The sequence below is a fragment of the Canis aureus genome, chromosome 18 (genome assembly GCF_053574225.1).
Source record: "Canis aureus isolate CA01 chromosome 18, VMU_Caureus_v.1.0, whole genome shotgun sequence".
NCBI lineage: Eukaryota > Metazoa > Chordata > Mammalia > Carnivora > Canidae > Canis > Canis aureus.
In genome coordinates, this window is record NC_135628.1 from 46758673 (window position 1) to 46768529 (window position 9857).

Genomic DNA, 9857 nt, shown 5'->3' on the forward strand with positions numbered 1-9857 from the left:
CAGTTTTGTTTAATTCTTGTTTTGACTTATTGGCATTCCAAAAGAAAATGATTAAAAGGTTTTAAATCACAGTAGTTCCGGCATCTGGAAGTAAAAATACCTCCCTTCAGGCATAAGGAAAAGGAGAGGCAGTACATGAGCTCTAAAGCACATTAACAGATTTGCAGTTTTATGTAATACATACTTGAGCTCAGCAGTAGGTACACTCCAAAATCCTATGTGTCTGTGTTTTACTCTCAGAGAGGGGAGAGTATTAGCTGGCCAAACAGAGGGAGGGGTGTATTATCCCACACTGGACTTTGGTGAGAAGTAGGGGGGAACAAAAAGCTTTCCTTCCTCCAGGTAGATACCAACAGGACGAGGCTAATAATTTCACCAATGGATGACTTCAGGTTGGATTTCAGCCAGCAGACCAGACATTAAACGCCCTGCACAACTGGACAGCAACAGCCCTGATGGGTTGATCATTCTTTCAAAAGCAAGATAAAAACTGATAAATAGAGGCTATAAATCTGGAACAAGCTAGAAGCAAATAGAAAAGCCCCTACTCACAAGCTACTTCAATTACAAATTGCACTTAAAGCTCTTCATGCATTAATCGTTCAGGGACCAGAAAAGAGCCACAACAATGATGAAAGTATATAATGAATTCTACCTCCAGGAACCCCAAAAGATTCTGGACCTCATCCCAAAGTCAAGGTAAAATGGCAGTCCAGGTGTTGGTTTTAGTCTCTACCCCTACTAACAGCATCCATACCACCTGTCCATCACACACTCACACACCAAACATATCCTTGCATGATCCTGCTCCAATTCTTTATTATGAGTTAGAATTAAAATGTAGAAAAACCCTCCACTCTTCTAAAGATTTGTTTAGGAGAATAAAGGAAAAGAGAGTTCTAGTTACTCTCCTCTGCACTGCCTTTCCTCAAGCTCAAGCCAAAGCCCAGAGAGTTCCAGGCCAACATGGCAACCGAAGAGGCTCCTCCCACACACTCCAAATTTATAGCTGCACGCAGTGTAATTCCCTCTGAAACCCCCTGAACTCCCAGCTAAGAGGAAGGAAGAAAAAGACCACAATGAGGAGGAGCAGAGTCAAGGTTGAAAGGGAAAGGAATTGATGTCAGAGAAAAGGGGAGCAAGGATGATCAGGACAGTGCACCCCTGCCCTAGCCTAAAGACAGAAGCATCCAGTTCTACATGTTTCCTGCTTCAAGAGGATCCTGCAAGGCTTTTAATAATAATGTTCGTTGTTTAATACTATAGGAAAGCCTGTGCTAAACTTCACATAATCTTACTTAATCATCATACCAATTACCCCCATTTCTCAGAATTAAAAACTGAGCCTTAAAAGCATTGAGTGCCTTGCCTGGTAAGAGGCAGAGCTGCAATCAGAACTGGAGACAGTGTGCCTCCATAACCAGTCCCTTTCAACATTACCAGAAATTGGAGGACACTCACGCTGGCTTCCAAAATGTTCCTTCAAATCCGTATATTAGGCTGGATGGACTAAAGCATGGTTTTTGAAAGATTGCTTAAAAAGGAAGTTCATTAGCACTTTCAATATTCCTGACTGCCCGTCCTTAACACTTTACATTTGCCTAGTATTGATTTTAGTACATCCTGTAATATTGTAGTGACCTGAAATTTGCAGTTTCAGCATTGAGTTCAACTCTGCTGTAACTGCCATGTTAATCTTTCCATTCCAGTCTGACAAGCTGTCCTATGCATCAGGGAGAGCTTGGTTCAGCTGGAGGCCGACTAAACCCCTAACCTGAGGAGTAGCCGAGGACAGTAGAATTCTTTTCCAGGAGATCAAAGACAAATGTTTTCTTTCTCTCTGGTTTCACTCTAGGGCTTTATGCACTGAGTGAACATATTTGTTCTTGAGATCTAGTGACTCACCTTGGAAATCTCATAATACTTTTCACTTAGTATTTCAATACCAGTTGAGAAATTTTAGTGTTTAAAAAAAAAAAAAAAGATTCAGTACATGACCTAGTTGACAGTTTCTCAGCTGCTGAAATAGAACTCACAGTACACCAAAAGCTATCAAAACAGGACCAACTAGAATTAAACTTTCCCTGATCATTTTAAGACAGTCAACAGGTTTTTAAAGAACACAACCAGCATATTGATTCCATTTTCTTCTAATCCTTTCTCGTAAAGAAAGAGAAGGAAAAAAAAAAAACACAACACTAGAGCAAGCAAATAAAATACAAAACCTAAGAGGAAAGACTACTTAAAATGAACATAGATGAAAATGAGAGAGAAGAAAAGGAATGAGTTACTGCTCAAATTTCATTAAGACAGAGTAGTAGAATCTATTGAAATGAAAGAGCTCTGCCAGTGAGTACAGGATTCTTCAGTCTCTACAGCCAACCAGCTAAACAGGCTCACTCTTCTCGTAAGTGTTGACTGCCATCTCTTCCTGTTCTAGGCACCCTAGGCAATTAGAAAATTCTCTTATATCTAAACAAAATTTTTCCAGTTGTACTTCCACCCATTGTTCTTAGTACCATCATATAAAGTAGTGCCATTCCAGCTATCTGAGGTAAAAGCCAGATCTTTTGTTTTTGTTTTTGCCAATTCACCAAAGATTCTGTGTTTGTGTGCCTGCATGCACCAGAGTGTAAAACACAAAATCACATGCTTAAATACTGTGGTGACATCAAATTGCTATAAAACTTTCTTTAAAAAAAAAAAAGATTTATTTAATTTTCAGAGAGAAATAGTGTGTGGGAGCAGGGGCAGAGGGAGAGGGAAAGAGAATCTCAAGTAGACTCAGTGCTAAGGGTGGAGCCCAAGTCAGGGCTCCATCTAGAGACTCTGGGATCAGGACCTGAGCTGAAACCAAAAGCTCCGGACGCTTAATCTACTGCACAACCCAGACAACCTGAAAGTTTCTAAGGTTTTATGCTCAATTTCTGAATTTATCAGATGGGTAACAAGCAGGTCACAAACCAGCATCATCTGCAGACTACCCTTGGAATAGCACTCAAGGACAGGACTACATGGTTTGGCTTGGGTTCCTCCAGAAGCCAAGGCTGAGGCAAGAATTCTAATACAACTAGGTTACTTTGGAAATGAAATCATTAAGTACTTGGAATGGAGTAGGAAAGTAGAAAAGGAATAAAGGGTGGGTTTTCAAGCCATTTTCCACTGTGGGCTCAACTCTACAGGGAAACTCTGGAAGACAGTGTTAAATAGATCTCAGATTTCTCCCTATCAAGAGGAAAGGAAGATGGGAGTTTTATGCACCAAATCCCTGTTTGTTATTGGATCAAAAAAGCTTCTAGGGCATTAACCTCTGGCTCTTCTGACTTTTGCAGTACTCTTGCCCCATATGCCACTGTGGCCAGAAAACAATGCCTGCAGGCCAAGCATCACAGGTGTTGACACAAGTAGCTTCCAGTCTGCAGAGGTGAGTGCCAGCAGAGCAAGAGTGTGACACTAACGGCCGCTACACAATACAGTGCAAAATTGTGCAGGGGGCTTGAGCATAGAGTTCTAAGAGGGAAAAAATGGCTCCCCAAAATGTGAAAAGATATTCTCCTACAATTATAAGCAGAGGCATATAGAAACTGAAACTGCATTGAGATGCCATTTCTCACCTAGCGGGTGGGCAAAACTCCAAGAGTTTGAGCACACTCTGTGTGGGTGAGGCTGTGAAGACATGCATTCCGGTCTACTGCTCTTGAAATATGCAAACTGGGACCACCCCTATGGACAGCAATAAGGCAATATCTTTCAGGTTAAAAATTCATAGTTAGGTTTTGACCTGGGGCCCCATTTCTGAGAATTTGTCCTATGGATATGCCTGCACTAATTTGAGGTGAAAAATCAGCATTGCTGCTCATTTCTTCTTGTTTTTTTTTTTTTTCCTGTGAATAACAACATTGTAACAACAGAACATGGGCAAGAACTCAAACATTGATTTTTGTAACTGATTAAGTTACCTGTGATGTTTTCACAGAATGGGATTGTAAACAACTATTTAAACTACAAATGAGGTACCTTCTTTATATATATGGAAAGATCTCCAAAATATATTAAGAAAAAAAAAATAAGTTGCAAAACAACATACATTGCTTGATTCCTTTTGTATATGTGTATTTATTTGCCTAAAGAAACACTGTGGGGGCACCTGGGTGGCTCAGTGGTTGAGCGTCTGCCTTTGGCTCTGGTTGTGGTCCCAGGGTCCTGGGATTGAGTCCCACATTGGGCTCCCCCACAGGGAGCCTGCTTCTCCCTCTGCTTGTCTCTGCCTCTCTCTGTGTGTCTCTCCTGAATAAATAAATAAATAAATAAATAAATAAATAATAAATAAATAAATAAATAAAATCTAAAAAAAAAAAAGAAAGAAAGAAAGAAAAAGAATCACTGTGGAAGGATTCAAAAGAAAGGAATGAAAAATCATACCTAAACAGGATAGAGGAACTGAGTAGAAACAGACGTAGAAGCACTGATATCTTTTACATCACTTTAATTTTTTGATTATATGAGTCATTTACCTAGGTTTTTAAAATAAATTTAATTTAAAAAGTAATTGGTTGCTTGTTTCTGCTAAGTCTTCTCTTGTTCAGGCTAAGCCTCACCAACTCATCCAGTCTTTCCTCTTATACAATAATTTTTAAATTTGTTGTCATACCATTCCATCTTCTTTGAGCCTCCTACAAGCATTTCAATGATCCCAAAAACAATCTAGATGAGGTGTAGTCACATTGGAGCACAATATGATTGCTACTTCCCTATTCCAGATCATTAATGTAGGTAAGCTTGTATTAGGTTGTCATTGGGAAGTTTTTTGATAGTCACACACCAGGATTGCATCACATTACATGCCTAAATTCTTTTCACATAAAATATGAAGTCCATTCTCTCCACAATCTGCCCTACTGGCCTCATCTCAGCCCCTTCCATCACCAAAACCACACACACCGAACACTGATTGCCACAAATATTTTTAAACTTAAGTGTAAAGCAAAAACAAATAAATACTCTTTATTATCTTTGCCATAATTCTGTAAATCTAAAACTGTCCTAAAATAAAAGGTTTATTTTTAAAAATTGACAAACAGGGGCAGCCCTGGTGGCGCAGCTGTTTAGTGCTGCCTGCAGCCTGGGGGTGATCCTGGAGACCCGGGATCGAGTCCCATATCGGGCTTCCTGCATGGAGCCTGCTTCTCCCTCTGCCTATGTCTCTGCCTCTCTCTCGCTCTCTCTGAATGAATAAATAAATAAATCTTTAATAAAATAATTGACAAACAATCTATCCTATTCTTATTAAAGTGTATTTTGTAGAAAATAACCTATTCTTCTGGCCTGGAAGATTGTTTTAAATATTAATTGAATTTTCCAACATGTGTGCGGTCTACACATTTCCTAAATATAGCTTCCATGTCCTTATTTTAGTTTTTGATAACAAATATAGAAACATTTTATCCATAACTTCCAACTTCAACTGTGATATTTCATAGGCTAGATGAAGCCTAGAGATTATCTAATCTAATAAACTCATTTCACAGATGTGGAAACTGAAGCCCAAGGGGGTGAAGTCATTTCTGCAAGGTCACACTGCTACATTGTAACAAAGTAAAATTAGACCCCAGATGACCTGATTCCCAGGCTCAGAGTTTTTCTGGTCCTTTTGGAAGCAGATGACTCCATTGAAAACAAATTGGCTGGAGATCAAAATCAAAACGGTCAAAAGGACAGATTGATCAGAAGCAGGTATATCCAGCTACCAATTTCGGACTTTTCAGGCAGTGATGAGCAGCTTTACCTTTAGAAAAGTGACAAATAAGACTAAAAGAACACCATTATACAATCTAGTGGTTTATTTATATTGCCTATGATTATTAGAATGTTAAATAATGCTAAATGATATTTTAACTCCTTTCACATTCTCTAATTAAGATATCAGAGTCTTAGTAAACATTTGAGAGATACCCAGCGATAGAAGTTATACATTATTAATCTCTGTTGCAATCTTTTCCCCATAAGAAGATGACTTTGTCAAATTGCTTTAATATAAAAGAAATTTATGGTAAAAGTGTTTTTTTTTTTTTTTTAACCGGCTAACGTATCAAGCAGACATCACGGGCAGCCATAGAGATGACCCACTCCCACGGCCCTTCAGGAGAACCTGCTGACAGCCTTCCACTGCCGTATCTTGGAGTGCACCGCCCCATGCGCTCAATCCATGATGCACGCTGAGCCGGGGCTGCTCCCGGTCGCGCCTGTGCATGACCTGGGGACTGGAACCAAGCGACTACTGCCTCAGGCAAGATTTTTTTAATGGTCAAGTTTTGTTTGAGGATTTCCCTTTGCCCTGCCTCGCCATGAGTGAGTTTTCCACAACTGCCCCGGGATCCCAATCCCTTCCCTTCTTTAAAACAAGAAAACAGGCCGCGGCTGCCAGCGCCGCCCTGCGGGAGCCCAGGGGACCCGGGCCGCCGCCCCCGCCCCGCCCCCGCCCCGCCCCCGCCCCGCTCCCGCCCGGGGCTCACCGCAGCAGCCTGTTGACTCCTGGTGGAGGACTACGAAGTTCTGGGCGTGCAGGGACATGCCTCAGCTGCGGACATTAAAAAGGCGAACCGGAAACTGGCCCTAAAGTGGCATCCAGATAAAAACCCTGAAAATAAAGAAGAAGCAAGAGAGGGAATTCAAGCAAGTAGCTGAGGCGTATGAGGTGTTATCAGATGCAAAAAAACGGGACATCCAGGACAGATACGGCAAAGAAGGACTAAACGCTGGAGGTGGAGGTGGGGGTGGAGGTGGGGGTGGGGGTGAGGTAGGGGTGGGGGTGGGGGTGGGGGTGGAGGTGGGGGTGGGGGTGGGGGTGAGGGTGGGGGTGGGGGTGGGGGTGGAGGTGGGGGTGGAGGTGGGGGTGGGGGTGGGGTGGGGGTGGGGGTGGGGGTGGGGGTGAGGTAGGGGTGGGGGTGAGGGTGGGGGTGGAGGTGGGGGTAGGGGTGGGGGTGAGGGTGGGGGTGGAGGTGGAGGTGGGGGTGGGGGTGGGGTGGGGTGGGGGTGGGGGTGGAGTTCCTTTTGACACTCCGTTTGACTTTGGCTTCACATTCCGTAACCCAGATGATGTCTTCAGGGAATGTTTTGGTGGAAGGGACCCGTTTTCCTTGGACTTCCTAGAAGACCCATTTGAGGACTTCTTTGGGAGCCGAAGAGGCTCCGGGGGAGCAGGATCCGAGGCACGGGTCGTGGTCCTCCGTCTCCAGTGGATTTGCGTCTTCTGCGAGGCTTTTCTTCTTTTGCTAGAGGGTTTACTGCCTTCGCATCGCCAGGTCGCGGGGGCCTCGCTTCATTCTCTTCCACGACGTTTGGTGGTGGTGGGATGGGCAACTTCAAATCTATATCCACTTCTACTAAAGTGGTTAATGGCAGAAAAATCACTACAAAGAGAATTGTGGAGAATGGTGAAGAAAGAGTAGAAGTTGAAGAGAACGGCCAATTAAAGTCCTTAATATGGTAAAAGGAGCAGCTGCTGCGCTTGGATAACAAGTAACAACGCACGCGTGTAGCAGAAATGTTAGCTGTAACGGGCACCACTGAGGACGGACAGGAACGCTTTTTTTTCTTTTTTTTTTTTTTTTGAAGATTTCAAACGAACTCAACTTTCAGTATAACTGTACCTAAAGTATTTATACACAGCTCATCGGAGCCCTATTTGTCATAGACTTTTGAGTTTATTGTTGGGACCACATAATAGGACCATTGTTTTGGGGTTTCTTTGTTTTGTTTTGTTTTGTTTTGTTTTTGTCTTTAAAATTGTTGTAAATCTCTGTATGCACTTTGCTTTTTTATTCAACATAATCCAAGGTGGCCGTGACTCTTTCGTACACTGACACCAGCACGGACCTGCTTTTCCATTGTGTTTGAAACGTGAGCCAAGTAGAGTCAGCCTGCTGTGAAGTTAACATTGCCAGGATGAATCTTCCACAAAAATAATTTCAAATTTTTTCAGTATTTAGTAGTGAGAGATATTAATGCATTAATGGTAATACATTTCTTGTTTAATATAAATTGAGGATGTTTTTCTAGTTGTGCATGAATGCTGGCAACTTAGTAAGATTTGACAATTGTTTAAATATGTAATGTTAAGCTTAGGTTTAAAAAAAAGTAAAGCTGGTAAACTGGGTCTTTGTCATTTGCTTAAAAAAATGCGAATGTGGTGCATTCAAAAAAAACAAACAAACAAGAAAACAAGGTTATACATGGGGAAGAATGCAGAATGGAACGTGTTCCAAGTCACATTGGAAAGCGCATTCATATACACACAGGTGTGTGTTATATGGGAAGAGCTTTCCTGCTTTTTCAAGTTAATAAATTTGTACAATGTTTTGAGAAAATGCCAAAAACCAAAATAGAAATATCTCTTACAATCTTACCTGTCTAGAATATTAGCACTATTCTTTCTCCTGCATGTTCTTCCAAGCACAAACACACATGCTCATGGATACACAAATACATTGTTTTAAAGATTTTATTTATTTATTCATGAGAGACAGAGAGAGAGAGAGAGAGAGAGAGAGAGAGGCAGAGACACAGGCAGAGGGAGAAGCAGGCTCCATGCAGGGAGCCTGACGTGGGACTCGATCCCAGGTCTCCAGGATCAGGCCCTGAAGATGGCACTAAACAGCTAAGCCACCGGGGCTGTCCACAAATACATTTTTCTTAATAAGATTATCCACAAGGTTTCCAGTCAATATTTAGGAAGCAGCTTATGTTAAGATAAATTTTTGTAGCCACCATGTTAAGAGCTGCCTAGAATTCTACTGTGCCATGTGTATTTTCGTTCCCATAAGATGGCCAGCTAGGCTGCTTTGTGGTTGAATTTTTGTCCTTGGAAGTATCGCAGTGAAGAGACTTATGCTTGCATTTTTTCCTATCTGACCTTTCCCTCACTTTCACCTTTAAAGGTGTAAGACCTGTATTCCCATAGGAAGGCTCCCCCCTGCGTTATCCTTCAGGGAGTTTCCTCCCATGTATCTCTCTTTCTACTTGCTATTTCCTTCTTGGAGGATCTAACTGACAAAGCATCAGTGGCTGAAAAGTCACAAAGTTAATTATTTTTTATTATGATGTATCTTCAATATCATAACATTAATTATGTCTTTCATTAAAATAAACCCTTCAACAATGAGTTTCACTAACTCATATATTAAGGTAAGACAGGCATAAATAAGCCAAGATGCGTGTAACAGAATGTGTTAGGAACGTGCCACTAGAGGTGGCATTGACTTTTCCAGGATCCAATCCTTACCCATAAAACAGAAGATAACATATGTTCCTAAAAAGGATATATCTTTATATCCTTAAAGATATAAAATACCCTTCAAAACACACAGTATATATATCCTTTATAAAGATATAAAATATCTTTCAAGACACACAGAGGAAAAATAAGTATTTCTATTTCACCAAAAATTATTAAACTGATGGTCTCTGAGAGAGGCTAAATGTGTTGAGGGGGTCACGAAGGGAAGAAGCTTGGGCAACGGAAGTTGGAAATGGCCAAATTTGAGTGAAACGTATGAGTTTAGCCCCTCCTCTGCCCAGAGACTGGGGTGGCCAGAAGAATGAGGCATATGGAATAAAGCAACCCAAGTGATAAGACATGCCTTACTGAGTCTTAGTAAGACACGAACGTTTTGGTAAGAATCTGAGAACGTAGTGAAGTACTCTCAGAAACAGCTCTAAGGACACTCAAAGCAAGGAGCCTAAATCAGGCCAAGTCTTAATAGCACTGTCATGGAGCCAGAGGAGCCAGAATAAAGATGCCAACCACCATGGACACAGGACCAGACCACTCCCCACCATCCTCTAGCCACAAGCAATGA

At 41.6% G+C, this 9857-nt stretch overlaps 1 pseudogene across 1 annotated transcript; it reads left to right on the forward strand.

Annotated features, from left to right (window-relative positions):
- Positions 1–6528: 6528 nt before the first annotated feature.
- On the forward strand, positions 6529–8184 carry LOC144289173 (dnaJ homolog subfamily B member 6-like; annotated as a pseudogene). The gene is made up of 2 exons (XR_013357185.1): positions 6529–6773; positions 7045–8184. The product of XR_013357185.1 is annotated as a dnaJ homolog subfamily B member 6-like (transcript).
- Positions 8185–9857: the final 1673 nt, after the last annotated feature.